Source organism: Anas acuta, chromosome 4 (assembly GCF_963932015.1).
Source record: "Anas acuta chromosome 4, bAnaAcu1.1, whole genome shotgun sequence".
Lineage (NCBI taxonomy): Eukaryota > Metazoa > Chordata > Aves > Anseriformes > Anatidae > Anas > Anas acuta.
In genome coordinates, this window is record NC_088982.1 from 34,385,404 (window position 1) to 34,409,976 (window position 24,573).

The 24,573-nt window shown below is 39.1% G+C and overlaps 1 long non-coding RNA gene across 1 annotated transcript; it reads right to left on the bottom strand.

Moving 5' to 3' along the window:
- Positions 1–6,814: 6,814 nt before the first annotated feature.
- On the bottom strand, positions 6,815–23,919 carry LOC137855953 (uncharacterized). Its single transcript, XR_011096081.1, has 3 exons — positions 23,813–23,919; positions 12,035–12,125; positions 6,815–8,524 (listed from the first exon to the last, which is right to left on the bottom strand). It is a non-coding gene; the product is annotated as an uncharacterized lncRNA (long non-coding RNA).
- Between the last annotated feature and the right edge of the window lie 654 nt (positions 23,920–24,573).

Below are 24,573 nucleotides of genomic sequence, written 5' to 3' on the forward strand. Positions count from 1 at the left end.
AGCACTGAAGCAAGCTGAAAGAAGAGAGGAAAGGGCAAGCTAAGGTCTGACACCGATGGCAGAAGACAAGATTGAATATAAATAGATGTGAGTCACCATTGTGGCATCACTGTTGGCCAAGAATGTCATTTTTTTGTTGCAGAAGCCATTGCAGTTGCACATAGGAAGTAAACTTACTGCAAACACAATTCCATTCTTGGAAACAAAACAACAAACAACAACAACAATTAAAAAACAAACAAACAAACAAAAAACAGATTGTGTCTCTATTGTCCAGGTAGTTCTCATATTATTTATAAATGCATTTAAAATTATATGCATATGTAGATATATGTATAAATATAAATTTATATATAAAACCACATACTTTAGATACATATATGCATATATATAAACTCCTTAATATATATAAATTCCCTAATCCCATGCATTACAGAAAATTTATATCAGCTGGAGATGGAGAGATCAAAACCATCCTGGGGACACAGACACTGGAAAAAAGCATACTGCAGTTCAAATGGGGGTAGTCTTAGGAAAGAAAATTGTATTAATCTTCCACAGACACTGAATGTATAAACATTAGTCAGAGACAGGAAAAATATTCTGAATGCTGAAGAAGCTCAAGTTTATATAAGAGATTTTAATTAGAGAGTGAAAATTCAATGTTTCAGTAGGCTGCAATTGCAATTTTAGAATTTTCTTGCTTCAGCAATTCCAAATATAGTCCTCAAGACATCCAGTTTCTCTATAATAAGCCCACATTGAAGGTTAACAGTGAATACACATAGTAAAGCCACAGAACATCTAGGAATAGAGCCTAACAGCCAGCATCTCACCAAGGCAGTCCACATCCCTCTCTTACTCTCTTCAACTTTTTGATTCTGTGGGACAGCTTGGGTGGTGGGGGCAGAGGGCAGAGCCTTGAAGCCATCGTTTGGACAATTCCCAAACAAATGATGTTGTGTAAGTGGAAGGGTGGCTGAACCATGCTGCCTGCACAGCAAGGCAAGGCCAGTGAGTGCACATAGCTGGCTTTGCTACAGGGAGGGGATGGGCAGGCAGTTACCTTGGTGCTGATGTTAATGAGCTTCTGCAAGCTTCACTTGCATGATGTATTAGAGAGTGCAGAGACCTTTTTATTCTATTCTGTAGTGTAGTTCTATTCCGAGTGTCCTCATATTCATGTTTTAATGCGCTGTGTTATAAATTCTTATGTGCTAGAACAAAGGGAGCTTTGGGAGAGTCCTTGCTACCTCGCTTTAAAATAAAAGCCAAGCATTCTCCTAGCTGTGAAATGATTTTTATACTAAAAGCAAATGCTTAGGTCTGAGCGAGCACGTATCTAGCCTGTTTCTTGGCTGCATTAAACCTGCTCTGCACACTTGAGCGGCACAAAGCCCCCTTGGGAGCTCTTCAGGGCCAGCTCCCTGACATTCCCTCCACGACACAGGAATCCCCTGGGGGCTCTGAGCCAGCCCCCGCACCAAGCTCTGTGAGGAAAGGTGGAGGCAGCAAAACTTCTGTGGTGGCTGAAACTTCTATGCAATCCAGTCAGCCTCAGTCATATTTTCATTCTGGGGGCTAGTGTTTTTGACAAAATTAAAGCAGCCCAGCTATAGTTTGAAGGACAACCAAGTGCAAAGCCAGCTTACAGCCTTATCCTTTCTCTCCATCCTGTCTGGCACTGAGGTATTGGTGCTGGGGAGTCAGATGATGATGTGGGGCAAAATTTTCTCATTTGTGGTTTTCCTGAAAGGTCTGTTATGCAAAATGGCAATGTTGTTCACTTTACAGAGTGAAATTGCTATTAGGAAAATGTAATTAATAGCTCATTTTTGTGAGAGATAATTTACAGCCAAGTGAAGATGTTATTTCAAAAATTCTCAAAGACTTCACTTCTGTCTCTGAAAAAGTAGATTTGTATCTGATGAACTCCATTCTCAATAGCAGGTGACAACTGAACACTCAATTTAATATCAAGGATCATATTTAAATATTTTTTGTCATAGTAAACGTTGACTTCAGTTTGGGTTTCCTGTGGGTGGGAACTTATATTCTTAGTCCATAATTGTACAGGGAAAGTCTGATCCCTGTTGATTCAGTGACTGACAAATCACTTTAACACCAGTAGCCAGTATGATCTGTCTGCAACACTGGGGTAAGCTATGCTTTAGAGACTCCTCTAGACAGGTCCTGAGTGACCTGACTGAACTTCCAAGCAAGCCCTGCTTTGAGCAGGGGGTTGGTCCAGTAGATGTGCAGAAATCCCTACCAACATCAATTACTCAACAATTCTGTTACTTTAAGCCAAATGTCCCTCTTCCAGCCAGGGTCAAGCCCAGGTTGTTTTTTTTTTTCATTAGAGTGAGTAACTGCTCAGCATCTGTGCAGTGGAGAAGAAAGAACAATGCACCAAAAAGACAATACCTTTCTTACAGTTATCACACTTGCATGCTACGGCACCTTTCCGCCTCATTTCAGGAACAATAAATGTTGTTACAAAAGTAGTCTACTATTTTTTCCTTACCCCCGACCAGCACGTCAACACCATATTTAATTTACATTGCCCTGAACGTAACATTTTGTCTTGATGAGTTCTTCTCCCTCAAATGTTCTCTTTATGGGAGAAATGATTTTGAACCATTCCCATTTTCTCTCCGTGACTGCTGGCTGTCAGTGTCTGTTGTAGCTTAAATGGTGTGGGACAAAGTAAATTTAAATTCAACCCAGCAAATGGCTGTCATCAACACATTACAGCCTCAAAGTCATTTAGAGGTTTCAGAGCAGCATAAGAACAGCAAGCAATGTTCAGAATGGGAGTCAAGAAGGATCCAAGTTAAAAACAGCACTACTTTTGTGAAGCCATTAAATGTGTCCATACATAGGTCACCCCATCTTCATGTGCATCAGCTTTGCTAACAGAGGAAAGGTGTTTTAAATATGTTATGGACCAGAATGCTCAATTTCAACACACTGTCTGTCAGCTATCCACCTATATTGCATACTGATTGCATTCTGCAGGTAATGTGTTAAGCTCAGTGGGGTTACTTTCAATTTAAACCTGCAGAAGACCATGAATAATTTAGAGATCCCAGCAATTTATCAATTCACACTTTTTTTTTTGGAAGAGGGACACTACTTGTGTGATTCATCTGCACAACACAGGCACAACATCAAATGCCATTGTTCTGTGCAGCAGTGTGAATGTACTACAAGCAAATAATTTTAACACATCAGTTGCACAGACTGAGGAAGATGGGAGAGTTCATGTTAAACAAGATTGCTTTTTAATCTGGAATGATTCATGTAGTGTCCAAAACAGCTTGAAACAATTTAACAGTGACTTTTTTCCCCTTGACATAAGGCAAAAGGTGCCCGAATTAAAAATTCTGAATGAACTTAAAAAGCCTATTTAATGCAGACAATTCCTGTCAAAGTCTTCCAGGGCCTTCAATGTCTCCTGTGTGTATGAGTTAGAGTAACCTTGCCTCTGGTTACTGTGCCTCCAATGTAACTTTTCAACATTGCTTTGACTTCACTGTGGTGAAATGAATGTGCTTACGTTAAATGCAGAAAGCAATTAATCCCTAGCCAGGTCAGTAGAGCACTGCTGTAAGCCATCCAGTTTTACTTAAGGGACCCTCCATGACAGCTTTTCGACTGAAATAATGAATCTGGGCATGGAACTGACAGTACATGCAATCAGGGAATGGTTCTGCATCTGGGTAATGCTGCAGGTTATATTGGAGCCTCAGCTCTGCAGATTTAACAGCAGACATGCTATTTGGGCACGCATTTCTTATCCCAGCCATGGAATCTGTCATGGGGCACATACACAGCGTATACAGGTATGGACATGCTCTGGGGCTCTCCTAAATTGAGTTTGGCAGACTTTAAAGTTCTCTTCTGAGCTATGTTTAGAAACTGTGCATCCAATAGGAACTCCTTTCTCATCTATTCGCTGCTGTCATCCCTTTTGAGATATATTAGGTCTATAACATCTACTGACTAAATGCATGGAGGTATGGTGCTTTCATGTTTTTTGTTTTTTTAGCAAACTTAATCTTCAGACAGGAAACTACAACTGCTGTCATAGCCACAAACAAGAACGACTCCTGAAGTTTGGTCCATTCATCCCATTAAAGAACTAAGGGGTCTTTGAGATAACAGCTTTTAACTTTGAATTTTAAGTTAACGTAGCTTCTTAAGTAGGACACTTCTGCATCTCCTTGTTAGTTTTGTTTTGTTTTGTTTGTTTTTGTCAATACTGCTGCTCATGTACTAACGATACAAAAGGTTTCACAGACAGCTGAAGTCCATCACTGATCCATACTTTACCTGAGTGTCATGGCTCCACTTTCAGTGAGAAGCACTGAGAGCAATGTGAAGAGACCGATGGGAACATCTTCAAGCCCTTTCCCAGTAGTGGTTCTGATGCTTCTGGCTGTGAGTCCACTCCTCTCACATTACACTTTCCCCTTCCCCGTGACTTGAGCTGTTTCCTGTGCTCAGATATGAATAACAGTACTGATGGTTTTGGTTGAAACTATTGCAGTTTACAAATATATTTTGCACAAACAAATAAACAGTATTTTGTTTAGTTAATTAACTGCATTTGAGGGCCACCTTTACAGCTTTTTAGAGGCTGTCACACATAGAGCAGCCTGGAGCTCCTTACTATGTTTTTTTTTTTTTTTTCTAGCAAGACAGGTAAAAACTGCTGGGAAAGTCTGTGCATGCCAGAGGAGAGTGCTGGGCATGTTCCCTGCCCCGCATGCTCGGACTGGCAGAGCGGTGTCAGTCATCGCCCCATGTCTCATCAGAACGTAAACCTGCAAAATGAGCATGCACAGGCTCTGATTCTGACTTCAAGCTGGGGTTGAGTGCTCACATAAACTGGAGCAGTTCTGCAGCAAATCCTCTGCTTGATGTACCCAAGAAACTCTTCTCTTCCCCTCTCTTCTTCTGTCTGTGATCTTTTCTTTAGAGAATAATAAACAAGAATGTGCCAGCAGGCTTCTCTTACATGGTTCAGGCACGTTGCTTAGCCTGGTGCCTCAGGTACCTGAGAAGGGTGCCAAACCCTTACTAATGTTCATCTCAGATTAGGCGCTGTTAGCATAAAATAGCTGATTAAAGCTATACCTCATTCCTTTCTCATTCAACATTTCCTTCCCTGAGGAAAGGAGTCTGTACTGATATACAACTCAATAGGCAAAAAGTTGCTATTCTTTCCCTTTGCTAACTTAAAATATTTAGTTCGTTTTTCTTCTCTCATTTTTCTTTTCCTTCAAGCTTCCACCACTGTATGGAGCCCCACATGTTTAGCTCTTATCTACTTCCACAGGGATCCAGATATCCTTCTAACAGCGTTTGGAGTATTAACAGCTCACAGCAGAGCAGAGGGGGATTTAACACAGCAAGCAGGTCAGGATGAAAGTCTGTGAAAAGTTAGCTTGTTGTATGTTCTTGAACTGTCACTAGTCTGTCTTTCTGCCTTCTTTTCTCTTGCTTATAAAAAAGATGACAATATGCTAGGTGCTCATTCAGTTTCTTTCTTTTTTTCACTTATAAGGAAAATTGTTTCTCAGACCACTGATGCCCAAGATCAAAATGCCAAGCTCAGAGCTGACAGAAGCCAATACAAAAATTCCCAGGCCAAATTCAAAGTGTTTAATTCATTCCCTAAGTCTACTGCATGGATGACAGACATGGAAAGGTTCTGTTTGTCCTTTGTTGGAAGTGTGGCCTTGGTGCAAAGGACTTATTTACCCTGTATTTGGTTTCATTTTCCTTCACTGCTGGGGAAGACATTAGACCAGGCTAACACTGTGTCTAATATGCTAGCTCACCACGGTGACAGGCAGCAAAAACAACAAGGGGTTTCTCAAACCCAAACGGCAGCAGAGTACACTGAAGACCTCAGGGCTTCCTGTGGCCCTTCCACTGTCTTGTGCACTGAAAGGAGGGTCATTTTTTCCTGGGGAAGGGGGGAACCAGGTAGGGATGTGGTCTTAAAGCAAGCTTGTTTGAACTTTGAGCAGAGCCTTAGCCCTTCATGTAGAAGAAACAGCAACTGTAGGCTTTGTCAGAGCAACTTTTGCTAGAGCTGGGGAAAGCCCTGCAGCAGTGAGCGCTGCTACCTCCAGGCTGGCATTTCCTCCTGTCCAGGGAGGGCCAAGGGCATCCAGCTGAGCCTGGCCTGGCCTGTGGTGCACCACCTGCGAAACAAAAATAAACCAGTGGTGTTTCAGGCTGGGTCTCTATGAGAAGTCCCATTGCTTACAGCTGACATGGAATATGGAGCTTCTGCTTTTCTCAGGTAGCACATACCCTTGAACAAGAAGGGGAGGTTTGCAAGATGGGGTGTTAGCAGAAAGTGTATCTGAACTTGCGTTGAGAAGACAAAGGTGACAGCACCTCCTGCCCTGTGACCACCAACACCACCTAGGCAGATAGGTAGGACACTCAGTGTCCAGTAGGCTTCTTAGCTCTTTCCAGTCCAACCAGCACCTGGGAATCACTTTAGCTCTTACCCTCCTTCCTCTTAAAGAAATGACCTTGATAAGACAGAGGAAGTGCAAGCTTCGTGCTTGCTACTGAAGGGCTGCAGCTGAGGGTGGTCCAGAGGGCACACTGCACATGTTTCAGGGAGAGAATGAAGGATTTATTTTCTTCTGTCTCTAGCCTAGAAGTTTCACAACCAATAAATTAAGTGAATACTTCCAAAAATGAAAAATAAAAATCTCTGGCCCACAGAGCTCTGAAAAAGAATCACATAATCTTTCAAATGATTTTTTTCAATAGTAATTTATTCAAATAGCAGCCAATAAAAATGCAAAGCTGGATTGTTTTGAGTGGTAGGAAAGTTTTAGCTTAGAATAACATTAAACAATCAAAACAGAGCAAAAGATAAATATCTGGAGTGCAATTATATTTTGCCAAATGCAGACATGGATATATATATACATATTATATATTTTGTATTTGACAAGATATATAATATATATTATATATAACATATATGACACCTATAGCAGTCTGGAATTCTATGATCCTGTAATATTAACCACAGAGTCATGCTTGCTCTGTGAAGAATGAGGAGCAAAGACAGGAAGTAACAGAGTTAAATTATAGTAGGAGAGATTATACATAAGTCTAAAGTTTGTTGCGTGCCTTTTCATTGCTGTTTGTAGGGTCTTTGTTATGCAGACTTCCAAAATGTTTTTTATCTGACACTTGTTTTACCAGCATTACTAAGGTTCAAAGCAAGTTACTTGACACAATGAATTGGGTGTTCAGATTTGATTATAAAATTTGATTATAAAATTGTTCCTTCACTCTTAAGCATCATCTCACTATGTTTATATTTTTGTGTTATATACTGAGAGCTTTCACTTTTAAATACACTCAGATGTTACTTCCAAAATAAACATCCATTTTCCCAGAAAGTGTTTGTCATCTAGATGCATTTTTTGACAATTATTTCCATAAAGTACTATTTTTTTTTCTATACAAATGCTTCATGCATGCTACTAACTTGGTTGACATGGGCTGTCACATTACTACTGAGTGTTTACTTACTACTGAGCTGAGCTGAATTAGAAGCTGTAAGCTAGAGGTAAAAGCTTTCTTTCCAGTCACCTATCTGTCTTCCAGAAGACAGACAAAAAGAACAGAATTATTCAGAGTGGACCAGAAGACTTTTTTATTAAAAACATCTCTCAGGAAATGTGGAGGTGACACCATCCTTCCTGTAAGAACACATCCTGACATTTCCATAAACTCTTATAAAGAAGTGGAAATGAATGGAAATGAGGAATAAGTGAGGAACATGTTGACAGGTGAAAGCATTAAGTACAGCTACACAGGCTTTGCTATGTTGGCCCATGGAAAGAGAAGGGCTGTGCCTCTTTTTCTTCTTTTTAGCCTGTAGACATTTACCACCCTTTGGTCGGATTTCAGTTCTCTGCCTTACATGGGTGGAACTTTATTGGCTTCAGTTAAATTATTACTGGTTTAGATATTGTTATGCTTTTGGTGACCCTCCAAATTCAGTTCAAGCCATCAAGTTTTATATGGCTTCTACTCAAAACCATTAATTGGCATCTATTCAGTTGAAACTTGGTCAAAGCTTGACATCACCTTAGTACACATTTGTAAATTTGCAAAGCATGAGTGTTGGGTGATAGATAACCTCATCATTTCCATTACTTCCTATGGGTAGATGTATAACAAGCCAAATCTGTATATATGTCAAAAGAAATGGTTTAAGTGAATTTATATTTACTGCTATACGCATTTCTTCAGATAGTTCTATAGGTCTGTATATATTTTAAGGCATTCTGCTTATCTCCTGGGAGTACTTGTTGACCAAATACAGGTCAAAAGATACTTAGAAAGTAGTTTTTGTCTTTTGCAGTTTTTTTCCAGTGAACAATGTTCAACTATCTGGAGTTTACCAGCAACAATGACTCTAAACTCTATATTATTCTGACCTCAGAGCTCAACCGGGGGAGAAAACCTGATAGGAAAAAAAAAAAAAAAAAAAAGTGAAAAGTGAGAAGAGCTATTGTATCTGTTAACAAAATAGAGGTGAGATACCTGAAATGTACTTGAGCCTGCCTTCTTGATTTCTCTTTGACTGTTTGTGCTGCCATCAAAGATGATACATATTATTAACGCATAAAAAACAAACAAACAAACAAAAAACAACAACAACAAAAAAAACACAACGCCGTAAGAGAACAAAAACACTGCATATTTGGAAGATTATACCTTACTGTTTATTCAGTATGTTGCAACATTTTTCCACAATGACTTGGGAATTGGAAAGTTCATTAATTTAGTGGATTAATAACCCTTCTCATAGATTCTTTGATATTACTTTCAGGACTAGAGAAGGAAAAAAACTAGAATCCCAGAAGCATAAATGTTTATATTTGCAGTCACTATGGAATAAGAGAGTTTCTGTAATGTAATATGAAGTGTATAGTATCAGACATTTAGAAAAAAATAGCATCTATTAATTTCACTTCTGCCTTGATTGAATATGGTCAACATTGTGTGTCAACTTGGATGAAAAAGCAAGAATTATACCTCCATGAATATTTTAGGCTCATTTCTGTACAAAATATCTTGGCTGCATGCTGGTGAGCTCCCTGTCCAATGTGCGTTATCTGTTGAATGCACAGACCATTTCTCTTCTCGTGACAGAATATCTGCCATAGATCTTAAGGCATAAATTGTTCTTGAAGGGTTTGGGGAAGAATAATGGTTTCTGCTTCTCTGGTGGCTTCTTTCTCCCAGTGCTGCCACACAAGCAAACTTAGAGTTTTCTTACTGCAGTAGCCTGGGTTTTGCTCAACATCATTTTTGCTGAGTTTAGCACTTGCATGTTCTTCACAGAGGTAGCACCACTGATGGTACTGGGACCAGAGGACAGAGCTACCTTACTGTTGACAGCTGGCCAATGATGCCCAAGTACAGGTTTGAGAGTGAATTGATATGCAAGCAGCAGCAGCTGCTGTGGAGGAACAGACCTCAGCAGAAGGATCTGCAGAAAGGTGCTGGAGGAGAAGTCCCAGCTGAGAAGGATGGTGAGGTTATAAGCAAGAAAGAAATCCTAATAAAGTCCAGAAAGATGAATCAAGGGGAGAGGATGTATGGGAGAGGTTATATGAAAGAGAAAAACCAAAAGCAAACAAAAGGTTGATGGGCACTCTTGAATAAGACAACAAGATCTTGAATGGCTGTCCAAGTGATGGGGCTGACTGACAGCTTTGGGGATACATTCAGGGGCTTTTATCACTGTAGATTGTAGCAGATTTATTTATTTAGTTATTTATTTATTTATTGCCTGGCTACTTACTTGCTTATATATCTGTCTGTATGATTGCTAATTTATTTATTTATTTATTTATTTATTTATTTATTTTCTGTAGGCTGGTTTGAATACGTCAGCCTTGTTTGAAGAGAAGGATTATCACAAGAGTTTCCCTGAAGCACTCCAGTTCTCCATTTGGTGCTAATAATCCATCCACACCACACAACCTTGTCAAATATTTCAGAAGTCTCTATCATTAATGTAGCAAAGTTAGCAAATCTTCAAAGAAAAACCTATTTTCCTTTTCTCTCCTCCTTTTTTCCAATGCTAGCTTTAAAGATAGGACAAGAATTTTGCAAGTGGGGTTACAAACATAATATGAAACTTTAATCTGGAATATAGTATATGAAAATATATATATATAGGTCGAGACTGTTTTATCAAAGGAAGTATCCTTCTACCCTGTTTATTTTTACTTATAACTACGACCAAAGAGGATGAGGTGGTTAATGTTGAAAGCTTTAAATTATGGCCTAAGCCAAGCCTAACTCGTCAAAGAAAAGTTTTGTGCTTCTGCTAACCATTCTCCCATATAATTTAAAATTGCCAATAACTACAGGAATAATAAAAACTCAAGCCAAAGAGTTTTAAAAGGAGTATGTCATGGGCAGGTACACTGGGAGATGGTCTTACACCTCTGCTCTGTAATGCAAGGGATTTAAGTCTTGGTCTTCATCATTTCATACTAGCAGATATTTTTCAACAGCTGAGTCTGTTGGCATACAAAAGGCAAAAGAGTGCACCAAACTTCAAGCTAGTAGCAGCCCCTAATGCAAGTCCCGTCTCTTTTATGGAGTTTTTGGTGCTTTGAAAATTTCTAATTTCTAATTTAGCCATGTCTAATGCTGGTCTGCTTTTATGTTAAACTAAATAAGGCTGTTCTGTTTTAACACAATTTCCTCCTGCTTAGTCATTTGTACCCACTATTAAACAATAATGTCAGTTTTCTATGACTGCCTTTCCCTGGGCTCATGGATAACCACATGGCTTTTGCACACTCTGTTTTAGTAACAAGAGATATGGCTGTAGGGAATCTGGACATTTTACTCAGCATATATTAAGTTCAAATCCATTGTTTTTTTTCCCATGCTTAGCCAAATTCTTGGCTGTGTCAAACCTTGGCTTGTCAGTTGAGGAGTGTGTGCCCGGCATGCTGGGGAGTGCCGGGGGAAAGAGGGACAGCTGAGAAACATATGGCTTCAAACCACCTTTTTGCTTTCCTTATCCTCAAGAATAGCAAGGGCTGTAAGCTTAGAGCACCCCCCAGGGCTTCTTTAAATTGCATCCAGCTGCAGTGGCCTCTAATGGGAATAGTCCATCACAGCGGTCAGCAATATCAACACCGCTCCAAGCCGCAGCTCCAAAATGCTTGGGCTGTCGGCTGGATTATGGCCATCCCCAGTGGCTCTAGGTATTATTATTTCTCCAAACACATGGCTGAATGTTGTGTTATTAAAAAAAAAAAAATGTAAAGAGGGAGTACTACGAGCGCACCATATTAGTGAACCCTGCGAGGTGATGCAGAATGACAAACTAGCCCATCATCACAACGTTGTAAAGAGACCTCACTTCATGAAGGGATTTTAACGGTGTTTACAGCGCACTTTAGAACACTTTAGAATTTATTCTTAGTGGGGTCAATATTGCCTGAGTGATATGTGTATGACAGAAAGCAGCAAGCAAAATCTATTGTCTGTTGTGTCAATATCAATTAATAATACAAGATTATTCAATTATTTTCAAAAATAAGTTAACATACAGGGAGCAGTCACACTTTAAACAGCTTACAGGCTTGAAATAATAGCTTCTTAGTCCACTGTAAACATGGATGTTATTTTTGCTCATCTGTTGTAAAATGTACAGTAACAGACATAGGATAACTCAAGAAAGATACTAAATGCTAACTTAAACTGAACTAGAATAAATGGAAAAGGCTTAGGTTGTTGAAGCACCAGCAGCTAAATCTTGCACAGGATCTGAATTGAAGATGTTACAGTGTGAAAGGTCAAACTCATCCAACAGCTTCTCATAAGACTTGTTCTTTATGGAATATGAATTCTCGTATGGGAGTTTGGAACCCCTTTCCCTCTGCCACCTCCTTCCCCAAATCCTAGGAATATTAAGAAATGCACAAACCAAATGACTTACGTAGAAAGATGAATGAAGCCATTATAAAGAGATGATGGCCTGCAGATGGGGAACAGTCATCCTCGTTGCTGCTTCCTCCTCACCATAAAATCTAGGAATGAAATCATGATCCCATTAAGGTCAAAGGGAATGTAGCCAAAGAAATGATGGGTCAGGATTTTCATAACTGCCCTCCGCATGCCAAAACTTGACAACATCTCTTGACAAACCCAGATAGATCTATGGACTTTTATTATTCCCAAGCTTGCAGAGGTTTCCAGAGCTCATGCATTTCTCTTCGCTGTCCTCATCTTTGAAGACATCAGTCCTTAACAAGCCCTGGGCCTGCCCCTGTAATCCTGTTCCCTGATTGTGTTCCTGTGTGGGATGACAGGTCACCCACCTTCCATGTAGTGCTTGTCGAAGGGCAGAACTAGCATGCCCTGAAGTAACAAGGGTTGGTTAAGTCCCAGCCTTTTCCTACCTCACTTGCCTCAAAACTGGTCTAATTTTAAATTATTCTTCCTCCAAATTCATTACTCATCCCACCAGACCTCTTGCTCACAAGATTTCTACCTCCCAAATCTTGGCTGAAGGCTATGTTGGAAGGCATATAGATGAGTGCAAGGACAGTTAAGAATTCAGCTCTGTAATGAATTATTTCACAACCATAAACTCTTTCCAACCAATGCTGAATTAAAATTCATTTGAAAACTACTTCTGATCATCAGAATATGCAAACGATTAAAAGAAAACAACCCAATGACACACCGATTTAAATAGAGAATTCCCCTTGGGACAACAGAAAAAGAAATACAATACTATAATCAACAGTCCCTGAGGTAACACATGCTAATCCCAAGTGAGCGTTGGCTATAAATGTTACACATGGCTCTCACACAGCTTTCAGGATGTAGGGAGGAATATTGAGGCTGTAGTGTAGAGAGACTCCATGAGATTTCTTCTGCAGAAAGTAGCAGATTTTCTGTGAGAGTCTAAGCAACTTTGAGCAAGCTTCACCCAGATCTTGTGTGTGTGTCAGGAGCTGTAGCATGGATCTATCAGGCATCAGTCCTTCACTGCATTGTGAGATGCCATAGAGTTTTTTGCATACCCAGTATGCCTCATGTGGATGATCCCAAGGGCCCTCCTGCAATTGAAGTTTCCAGGATTGTGCAATAATTCACCTCATTAAGCTAGGAGTATAACCTCATGCCTCACATTTGCCAGAGGGAGAAAACTGCATCAGATATGGGAGGGAGAATGAGCACTGATGTTGCTTGTATATAAACAACATTGCTACATCATGTACAAAATAATTATGTTTCTGTCATTAAACACTGCTATTTCTGGGGAAAAATCACCAGACCCTGTGAAGAATCTAAGACCCTGTTTCCTTAATCTAATAGGGTTTCACTGAAATGCTTTACAATATCAAGGAGTTTTGATAGCAGTGGAAAAAGAAGCACAGAAATGATCAGCACAGTGGAAAGAAAAGCTGATAAACAATCTTCCAGAGTTGTGTCTGACCCTCCAGATAGCTTTCCATCCTTGCTGTGCCTGGTGTGAAAGGTGAACGTCAAACTGGGCATCCTGTCTTAGATAAAAGCCTGCTTTAATCACCAGGGGACTGGTTTACTGATCTTCCAGCTCTCTTTCTACCTCTCTCATATTTTTTCACAAGATGCTTTTGAAACACAAAGTAGGAGAATATATGAAATTCTGAAAAAAAAAAAAAAATCCAGCAGACAGAAAATGTCCCCCACCTAATACTCAGGGCTGAGAAGCATGCATGTAATGTGAAATATCCGAATAAAAGTATCTTCTTTGATCCACATACTTCTGTGCCCTTTCTGTGTTTGTGCTTCTTCAGCAAAAGGGGTTGGAAACATTGAATGTTTTATTTTTTTAAATATTTACACTGCAAACACAACATAAAAGCATTTCATCTGAGACTACAGTCATTCCAGGAATACCAAATTCATATTGGTTCACCGAAATTGTAGGCTTTAAGACCAATGGGCTGAATCTCCAGCGTATTCTTCCGCCATGAACTGGAGTGACAGCGCAGTTTAACCCTGTTTTTGAAATTGCTTGTGATTTCAAAAACTCACCAGGAAGTACTGCAAAGTTTTGCTCTTGCTAATGAACCACATTTTGTGGAGCTTTCCATAAAATGAGAAGAAATTAAATAAAAACAAACAAACAAAAACCCACTTCAATGGTTCAGCTCTGAATTGGTATCAGAAAAGTCAGCCATAGTCTGATTAAATGCGAGTTATCTGGTTTTCTTTTCATTATCTTGGTTTCTTAACTACCTTGTTTTGCACTTTGTTCTAGACAATGTGCAGGTTTGTGAGACATCATTTCCTGAAACTCCCCTGACTGTGTTTTGGGGCTCAGGGGGGCTGACCAGTCTTTCCACTTCTTCGAGTTGCCCTAGCATCATACACTGTGCCATTGAACCTCAGTTTTTGTCTACACCTTGCAAATCACTCACACGTCTGACTTTTGAGATATTGCCTCACGAGAAAGCAAGGAACTGCCAAAGGTATTGTTTATATAACTTATTATACAGACTTTAGCTCAAGTTAAAGACCTGAGGAGCAGTCTCACCAAATTTGAACTGCTGTCAGAGCCCAGGCTGGGACTTGCAGGCATTTTATATTTTTACCTGGCTAGGTGATTTTGTAATTGAAATATTGAAGAGTAGGAAGTCATGGTGATGCTACGGGTGAAAGAACCAAGACAGTCTGATAAATGAACGTGGTTACCAAAGTGAGCTGAGGGAGGCATATAATGTATCCACATTGACACAGTATCCCTGTGTAAAACCCAGAGTAAAGTTACTCTGGAGAATAAAGTAATAAAGAATGAGACCAAGAATGAGACTCTGAGGACCTTTGCAGTGGGTAGGAAGGGCAAAGTATGTGGAGGCCACTGCAGAAAGGAAAAATCACAGAAGAAACAGGGTTTGGTTTCAGTCCAGAGAAAAGACACCACTCCCACAAAAGGTGCTCCAAAAAATGTAAGCTGATAATAAACACTCCCAGAGATCAGAGTAGGAGGAAAGCAAAGCTGTGTTTCCTGAAATGCAGTCAGTCACTGGCTGTCTAGAACAGGCTTCATGTGGAGCAGCAGGTGGAGGAAATCAAAGAGGTAATGGTATTTTAATGTCCCCAGTTCATTTTTCACATGCAGTACAAGAATCTGTCACTTGCATTGTTAAATGCACTGAAAGTTAAAGTTTCAGCTTCTTTTCCTTCAAAAAGGTGATTCATGGAGTTCTGCTGTGCCAAGACAAACTCTTTTATTCTCCCCCATCAAGCGTTTCACTTTTCCTGCCGTGTACCCTGCAGGAAACCAGAGAATTATTGGGACTGCCACAATTTCTCTGTTAGGATCAATCCATTTCTATTACTTCTTTTTGTAAACTTTAATTGTTATCCCCTTTTCTGTATTACTCAGTCAAAAATAATTTTAAAAGAAGTTACAAAAAAGAGAACAGAACACTTTCAGAAAGTGAAAAACAATGCATTTCCCACATACCCCGTGGGAAATACCAACCACTGCAGATCTCAGTTACTGAGAGATACACAGTGTGCTCCTGACTGCAGCATCTGCTGGTGTTAAAGAGATCCACATAAAGAAGAAAACATGTCTTCCTGGTCATGGGCAATCAAAAGAGAGAAATTCACCCCAAATTATTTACTGCCATACATAAGGAAACACATGTGCAGTGAAACAGGAATAATATGTAGTGCCAAAGAATAGAATGCTGTAAAAGGAGTTTTCAGATCAATACAATATTTGCACAGGATGTTGAATTTCACTTTAGAGGATAAGTTTTCTCAATCAACTTTTTTTTTTTTTTTCTTAACAAAAAAAATAAACAAAACAAAAAAAAAAAAAGAAAGGATGAAATGCTATAAGGTATAATGATAAACAGGCTACTTCACATAGTAATGTGACATGCCAGGATCATCATCCATAAATGCATAACCAGCTATTTCCTGAAGATTATACACCCAGACTACTGCTTAATGAATGTCCTGGTTTCTGTGAAAAAAAGCAACAGAAGTAATCAATTATCTCCTGGTTAAGTAAGATAAATGTTCTGTAGAGAGGGACTGAGCTCTCTGAAGACATACATGCTTGTGGGTGTGTGTCTATGTGTTTACATATAGTGCTATGGCTAGCTGCAAGATTACCTCCTACAGAACCAGTTATGCAAGAGGATAAAAAGACTGATATGAAATAGAGCTGAGGTTGTACATTATTTTGATATTAGAAATACGAAAATGCGTAATGAGTTATGAATGCTTATGTCCAGATCACAAACCCTTACAGCCCAAGCTAGTGCCAACACTGCATTGAATAAATGACTAGATATTCCTGGGGAAAGAAAGAGCAAGCTACCATCTGCCATTCCAGATGAGCCCTCTAATTGTTGGCCCACTTGCTTTTAGTCTTTGCCTCTTGCTGGGGTTCTTACACTTTGTGTGAATGGTTAAATATTTGATAGGTGAGAAAGAGAAAGCCCATAACCTAACCAATGGAGTAGTCACTGAAAAGCTGAGAAGCTGAAGAAGAGATCAGCAGGGTTTTCCACATGCTTTTTGAATAAACATGAATTTTAGCAGATGACTGGGACCAGCCCAAGACAGACCTCTTCTCAAGGCAGGTCACCCCAGAATAGCCGCCTTGTTTCACTCACAATCAAGTCAGGGGACACAACCCAGGGCACTTTTCTACCTGATTTAAGGTAGTCTGCAGGCCTTATTAGCTACCTGGGATATTTTGCTGCTTTCTTTGAATAAAAATTTCCTGCTGGACCTGAGAAATGTGGCTGTCATGAAATGTCTGTTTCTGCAAAATTAAGTTGCTACAGGCCTCCTTTGAAGATGTGCAGAACAGCTCCAATTTACCTTTATACATGCTTTACTACTATTTTGTTATAGTATAAATATATAGGCTGAGGTGGTGACAGTGTGTTTCTGTTGTTTCATGAAGAATGCAGTGTTATAATAAACCTGTGCATAGGATGATATATTGAGCTACATTTTTTCCAGCTTATAAATATTTATATACTGGAACACAGATATTTACAGCATATTTGCATGCCCTTCTCCACATTATGTTTTGTTCAAGATTACAGATCATTATCTAGTGTCTCTAAGAAAATCATTTGTCATAATAAAGCTTCTGCCATCAATTCATAATAGATGTTAGGAACAAGCTGGCTTGGTAACCTTGTGCTAAAAGCCTTAGCTGTTTTGTTCAGGCTTTTACCCTCAGCAATGGCTCTCACAATTTTTGCTCACATCTCACCTACGGTCAGACTGCTAGCTAATGTTTTATTTGTTTGCTTTTTGCTTTTATTTATTTGCTATTCAGAATGGCATTTATTTAAACTTTTTCAACAAACTTTTCTATGCTTAGGTTTTGTACAAATACCATCCTCAGGTTTGTATTATAATGAAAAAGAAACAAAAATAGCCCCGTGTATGTATTTTCAGGACTAGGAGCATGTTAAAGCAAGATATTTAGGTTTGTTCAGCACAGATCTTCTATATATCAGTGGCCTTTCTGAACTGTATTGGCTAGTTGTCAGTTCTGAAAGCCTAAAACCTTTCTGATGTCCAGATTCTGGAGAGTTTAAACCACAGACCAGTGCTTGGAGGGAAGCTGCAGTGTCTTCAGTCAGGTCCCACATCTGCCCAGCTGAGGGACCAGACTGCAGGGTGTCACTAGCTCACGGCACAAGCACGATTCACCATTATAACTAATTTTAACTCCCTTTCCTTGTTTCTGGAAATAGGCTGGCTGGGGATATCAGTTGTTTTATTGGGCTCAACTTGTCCCACCTCTCCCAAGTAGCTTATTTCTGTCTGTTCAAAGTTAGTCAGAATAAACTCTATTTTAACTCCATGCAAAATTTCTCTAAGTTTGCTTGTGGTGACTTTTTTTTTTTATTATTTTTTCTCTCACATACCAAATAATTACTTAGAGCAGCTGCAATTGCACAAGAAAAAAAATTGTCTATCCATTTCTGAGGTATTTCAGGTAGCAAACTCAACACACTCAGCAGCCTTTCTCCTGGGGATTACTGGCTGTGCAAAAATGACTGCTCTCTTTCTGAGGGCTTCAGGCAGAACTTTATGGGTGTATTGAAAGAGGAAAAATATTTGACCAAAAAAAAAAAAATCTACATGTAGTTAAGTACAAATTCATAGGAAAAAAATAGGTTGGCATGGAACTCTGGAGGTCATCTAGTCCAACCACAAATTCAAAGCAGGACCAACTTCAAAGCTAGATCATACAGAAAAGTTTCCAATTCTAGATGTTCAATGAATTAGACATAAATTAAAGGGTGCAGCCTTTGAGTGGATATACTCTGTTTCATCTTCCAGCAAAGGTTGATCCACATCCTCTCCTCATCTCCTGCTGGAGAGCAGGCAGAGATTTCCTCCCAGTATGAATCATCTGCATTCTGTGCTCCCCTTTCTCTCTGGGCTGTTATAACTTTCTGTGGCACCACGCTGGCATCTTTGCACCTGTGTTCAATTTAAAAATAATAAATGTTCCCTTTGCTTTAGGATATCAGTCAGTTCATCTTCTGTGGCAAAGCTGTTCTGTGCACCTATAAGAAATTCTCAGGATGGTATCCTTCTTGCCCAGAGTGCCTTTCCTGGTGGTTGCTCTCAGTTGAAAAGTGTTAGTTTCAGCGCCTACTTCTTAGCTTCAACTAAATTTCACAGTAGAGGAGGATCATTGTCCTGTTTTGGGGAAGTTCCAGAATGAGTTCCACGTGACATAGATCTTTTAATCTGAGAAAGATTGCTGGATTTTTCTTGTATCCTGTAATTTGTAACAGTAATAAGTTTTTTTTTCAGAACTCCTACTCAAAAATGCCATTTTTTCACCCATAGCAAACTGCTGGAGATGCTGGCTTACAGATTTGTTTTGTACAACACTGTTGGTAGACCAAAAAACTGCAGCCTCTGTCCTCACTGTAAAAGGAAGACTGCTGCTGACATTAATGTCTAGGAGATTTTACATCTGGCAACAATCTTGAGAGCTGTCTGCAGCAGCAATATTTAAAAAAGATATAGTCATTCCTGAATTTAGGTTTGTGTTTTCTGATTAACAAGCATTCAAACTAGTGGTGTTCCACAGATAGTGAGGAATAACACCTACAATTGGCATTTCAATCTACAAGGAGTGATGAGCTACACACCCGGTATTCTTGGAGCTCAGATTAACTCTATGTTTCAGTTTAGCAATTTAATATCTCCAGTGGATTAAGAAAAGCATGCCAGCTGGCAATTAGAGCTTTGAGCACTGGACACAGCAACATCTGTTCTCCTTATCATGTTTGGATTTCTCTAGGTTCAGAAATCATTCAAGCATTTACTAAATAGAAATAAGTGTATTGCATAGGCTGATATCTTCTCAAGAAACTGTTGATTCACTTCAAGTCACTGAAGATTTCTTTAATAGTCCTGACAATGACTAAAGCACTCTTTGCATCTTTACAGTTGTGTATCTGTACTAGCAATGAATGGAAGAATAGGAAACGTTCCACACAGAGGAACGCATGTGCTTAGTTTTTTGTTCCCTATTTTATACATTCTGGTGTTATTGTTATTATTATTTGTTACTATAGGTAAACAGGTGAACTGTTGTGTTGCAGAATATTTGTTCTATTTTATTTTTTTTAACCTGTTCAGTGAGCACTGCAACTTGTTCTTCTTGTAGCAGGTAAAATATTTAGGAGAGAGCAATACTTTAGGTGCAGCTCAAATTAAAGCTGGTCATAATACCGTTTTCCATTTAAAATGTTACTAACTAATGAGGTAAAGGTGATAACACTAAGAGATTTTTATGTGAAAAATAGAAAACCAAAAATTTTTGCCAAGTTCTGGAGTAAAACTGCCACGTGAAACTTCTAACTCCATCAAGGCTCTGAGAAGAGCTCTGTCTTCCTCCTGTCCAGGACATTTGGTTTGTGTGGCAGAGACCCTCAGAAATACAAGCTGTGAAAGAAACAAGGTCATTTACAAGTTTCTTGACCAGGATGTATGAGCTCAGACCCTGGAAGTACCTGACGTAACTTCTGACTGTCTTATCCTGCTTAGCCTACATATACGTGGCTGATACAATCATAAAACATATTTCCCACAAATGTCTCAATACACACCCTTACAAGAACTGCCTGAGTAACTTGCTCTTCTACAGACAAAATGAAAATCACTTTTCTTAAAGTTTTTCAGAGAGATTTAATAATATTTTTCCCAGTTTCCTTTTGACCTGAGAAAAAAATAGTAATTTATTTTACTCTACTTCTTAAAACTAAATTATGGCATTAAATTGTGATCTTAACATTCTAATAATATGCTTAGGAAGAAGTGTCTCAATACCAAAAGTGATGGATAACAACATTTTACTTCAAATATGTCCAATGTAAATTCTTTGACCTCACTGCTTAAATAATGTCACCTGACTTATCAGCAAAGTGAAGGATCTTAATTTCTAGTTATCACTGAAAGAAATTCAAGATTTCATAGGCATGGATATTAGAACCACAGAAAACAGCACCATTTTTGTAAAAACTTTCTAGGCAAGACGTGAGGAACTGGTTCAACCTTATTTTTGGCCATAACCTCCAACTGGTTGCCCCATCTCTTCCACCACAAATATTCCAGAAAGATCACGCTTCTTTCAGATTCTTTTCATCAATTTAGCTATAAATATGGCAATCATCTAAAATGAGTAAGTCCTGCAGACTGTGGAAACAAGCTTCTTTTATCATTTTTGCCACGTCACATAGCCTTCCCTCTTCTAAAAATGAATGACTCATTGTGAGAAACTTGTTAAGCAGAGAGTTAGCAAGTCTGACCTGAAGCATTTAAAGTATATTTCTGATTCATTGTTATCATTCATACAGACAGGAATTAGTTGTTTTTCATTTACACAGCACTTGTGAAATGATTCCTTTTAGGGTAGCACTTAGACCATGCATAAGCCATGCGATAAGACCATGGATAACAATGGAATTTCAGGGAAGATTTAAACAAATCCTCAAAGCAGACTTGTAGTTGTATGACCTTCAAGGACTTTACCTTCAGCTGACCTTAAACTCATCAGCCCTAGAGGGATAACTACAGAGATAACCAGGGCACAAGCAAATGCAGTAGTAGCAGACTTTCATAGGTAGAGTCACTTTCATAGGTAGAGGGGGCTTTATGATAATAAATCTGACAAAATCAACAAGTTTAAACTTGTATTTATGTTTTAGGGCAATGCAGAGAAAATAGGAAGAAAGAAATCTTTATATATTAAATATGCTTTTAATATATTAAATCTGAAATATTTTAATATATCTCCAAAGTTGAAACTCTTTGAAACAGATATTAACAAATTCTGGATGGAGGGTACATCTGGAGAAGTAAGCATGACTGAAGAATGTACAATTTTCACTTTACTTTTCAAACTAAAGACATAGACAAACAGTGATGACTATTTGACATGGAATCCATCTCCTAGAATAGATCCAGAAGCACAAAACTTTATCACTGGAAATAGAAAGTGATTTATGTGTTTGTGTTCCATGTATGTCCTATGATGAAGTTAATGAATTAAATAGAAATAACAACGACCAAAAAAGGATGAGAAATGCTAAGAACACCTTTAGTACTTTGCTGTACTATTGACTTGTCCTCAGTATGGCAGCATTCTCATTAATTCTCATTATATGAGGTGAGTTAATATAATTAGCAGTAATGTTGTGTCGTGATACCCTAAGGGTATATTAAAGCAAGGTTTGAAAGGAGAGATGAGAGCATTTTGAGTGAAACGATGCAGCTGGAGAAATCAGAGAAGCTTTTTGGCACACAAAGACTTCCACAGGCCCAAAAACAGTTATCAGCAAAATTGGGTCTTGTCTTCTAACCTCCAGAAAGACTCCCATGCCCAGACCTTCACCTATTTTTTCAACTGTTTTAGGTGGCCTAATGAAAGCTGTTACTTCTCCATTCACGCTTCCCCAGGCTTAACAAAAGTAGACACTGAATGCAGGTATTTCTGATACTAGCCACCAAGCACAAGAAATATTTCCTGCTGCAGAATCCCTGTTCTTCAATCTTCAGTGTCAGGGATATCCTGCATCATAACTCCCACTCTGTTAAAGAGAAAGAACTGAAGTAAAAAGATAATAGAGTCAGGTTTCTATCTGCAAAGGCCCACTCATTCAGATGATACTGTAGCAGAGGTAGCAAATACATCACAGTAAAAATATTTCTGAATAGTAGATTATCTTTTCTGGCTGGCCATCGTTATGGATATGCGTTTCTTATCACCTGCTCAGCTGACAAAGCCTGCTGTGAAAAACAGTTTATACATTATTCAGGTTTAGTCAACTGATAGAGTAGATTGACCTTGTCTCCTATGAAAAGAAGCAACTTTTTCTTTCTGGTGGCTTGCAGAAGAATAATGGCTATGATGATAATGAATAGCTTATTCATATTTCAGACGTGAAATACCAACAGCATGCCAATTAGGGAAGGTCAGAGCACATGGGAGTAAAACGTGAACCTCTTAACCTTGAGGAATTATTAAGGAACTTTTATCTTTTGTTAAGAAATTCTAATCAGGTTTGGAACAAGCCACTGGATGTTCTCCTTCATATCCCATCCCCCAAATCCTCTCCTCAGTCACAGCTATTTCCTTGCCTTGCTGGAATGCAGCTGAACCAAAGGGCCACATGTGCTCTCAGGTGGCCTAAGCAACTCTCGGACAGCTTATATGTTTGGGAAATTGGACAAGATCAAATGAGAAATACCTGGGTGCCCCTAAGAAGGGGGATAATAGGGAGAATAAGAAGACCAAAGAAAGGAGCTACAGTCCTGGCACACTGGGAAGCGGCTCTGCCCTGCCCATCACCTCCTTTGCCCCATATGGGGCAGAGCCACCTTCTTGGGGAAGCCCAGCCTGGAGCTGTAGCTCCTTCCAAACCTGGGGAGAAGAAGATATCATTTTATTGCTGGAGAAGACAAGCTCTGTCCCCATCAAGGGTGATGGAGCAGGGACAGACTGGCCCTTTTCTGGATATGTCTGCTTTGTGTCCACTGGGATAGAAATGTTTTGATCCATTCAGAAGGAGGTCTAAAAGTCATCCAGCTCATGGCAGTTAAGATCAATGTTCATTTTTAATTAGCAGTGTCATCTGGTTTGACTCATTATTAGCTATACCAAAAAAAGTTATTTTCCCTGAAACACTCTAGCAGATACTGCACTTAGTGGCTTATTTAGTTATTTTGCTTGAAATGCACAAAAAAAGTCTGAAGAGATCTTTTGTTTAAGCTTCAGAGTCTCTTATCTGACTATCTACATAATAATTTCATATTTGCAGTCCAGGACTGTATCATTTTCAAAAGCTGAATCAAATCTGCTATGTTGGAACCATCCAACCATGAAAATTGTAATTTTTACACTCTGGGAGGTCTGATCCACCCCCCATCAAAATTGACTGGAAAATTCCCATTGATTTTAATGAGAGCTGGACTGGGTCCCCCCAAAAGTCACTGATATCTTTTTGTGTTTTGATGGCTCAAAAGTAGCATGTATTTTAGTTTCAAGGATGGTAAATGGTGTATAGCACCCAGTCTTCACACAGTAATGTAAATCAACTAGACTGGAAATGATTTAAATGTAAAATCAGGACCTTCAAACCTATGAGAAAGGAGTGAGGTTTTCTTTTACTTTTTCCTAGGCAAATAAAGAGGCTGAAACAGGTACCTGATGTGTTTCATTAAGCAGTACTGGGAGACAACAGAAGAAGGCAGCATCTGATCCCTCAAGGAATGGGTGGAAGAAGAGAAGCAAATACTTTTCACCTTTTTTATGTCTTCTGTCTCTGAATCAGGTGAATTGTATTTGGGCTGAGTTGGTTTTTTTTTTTTTTTTTTTTTTTTTTTTTTTTTTTTTTAACTTCCAGGTGGCTTACAATTTCAGAGCTGAACCTGAAGAGATGTAGATAAGAAATTGATTGAAAATTGAAGATTGTTCTTATGTCAAACTGTGAAACTGTGACCCATATACCTAGACTATAGTCGTTTTAGCAGTCCAGCTCTGACTGGCCCCTCATGCCACCTCATAAAGCTAAGACATTTTCAGAGGTGTGCGGGTTGGGGGTGGACAGGTTATGGTGGGAATGAGAACTGTTTAATTCTGTCCAAAGATAAAATAGGTGACCTGTTGGTTGCAGAAAGTGCAGAGGTTAATTAAAATTGTAGTTGCAGTAGTCTTAGTAAACAGGTCACAGCTTTCAATAAAATGCGTGACTGCGGGCAGGTTTTTTATGACCCTGCTGTTGGCTTGCATGAAAGAGTGGACCAAAATAGCTGGTCAGTGGATCCCATTAGGCAATTTCTGTACAGATTGAAGCTGAGTGCTTAAAGCAAGAGTTGAAGAAAAATTGGTTTCTGACCCACAGCACAAGGATTGTCATAAAGGGAATAGAGGGGAGCCAGGTCAGCTGGCTTTGCAGGAGGTTGTTC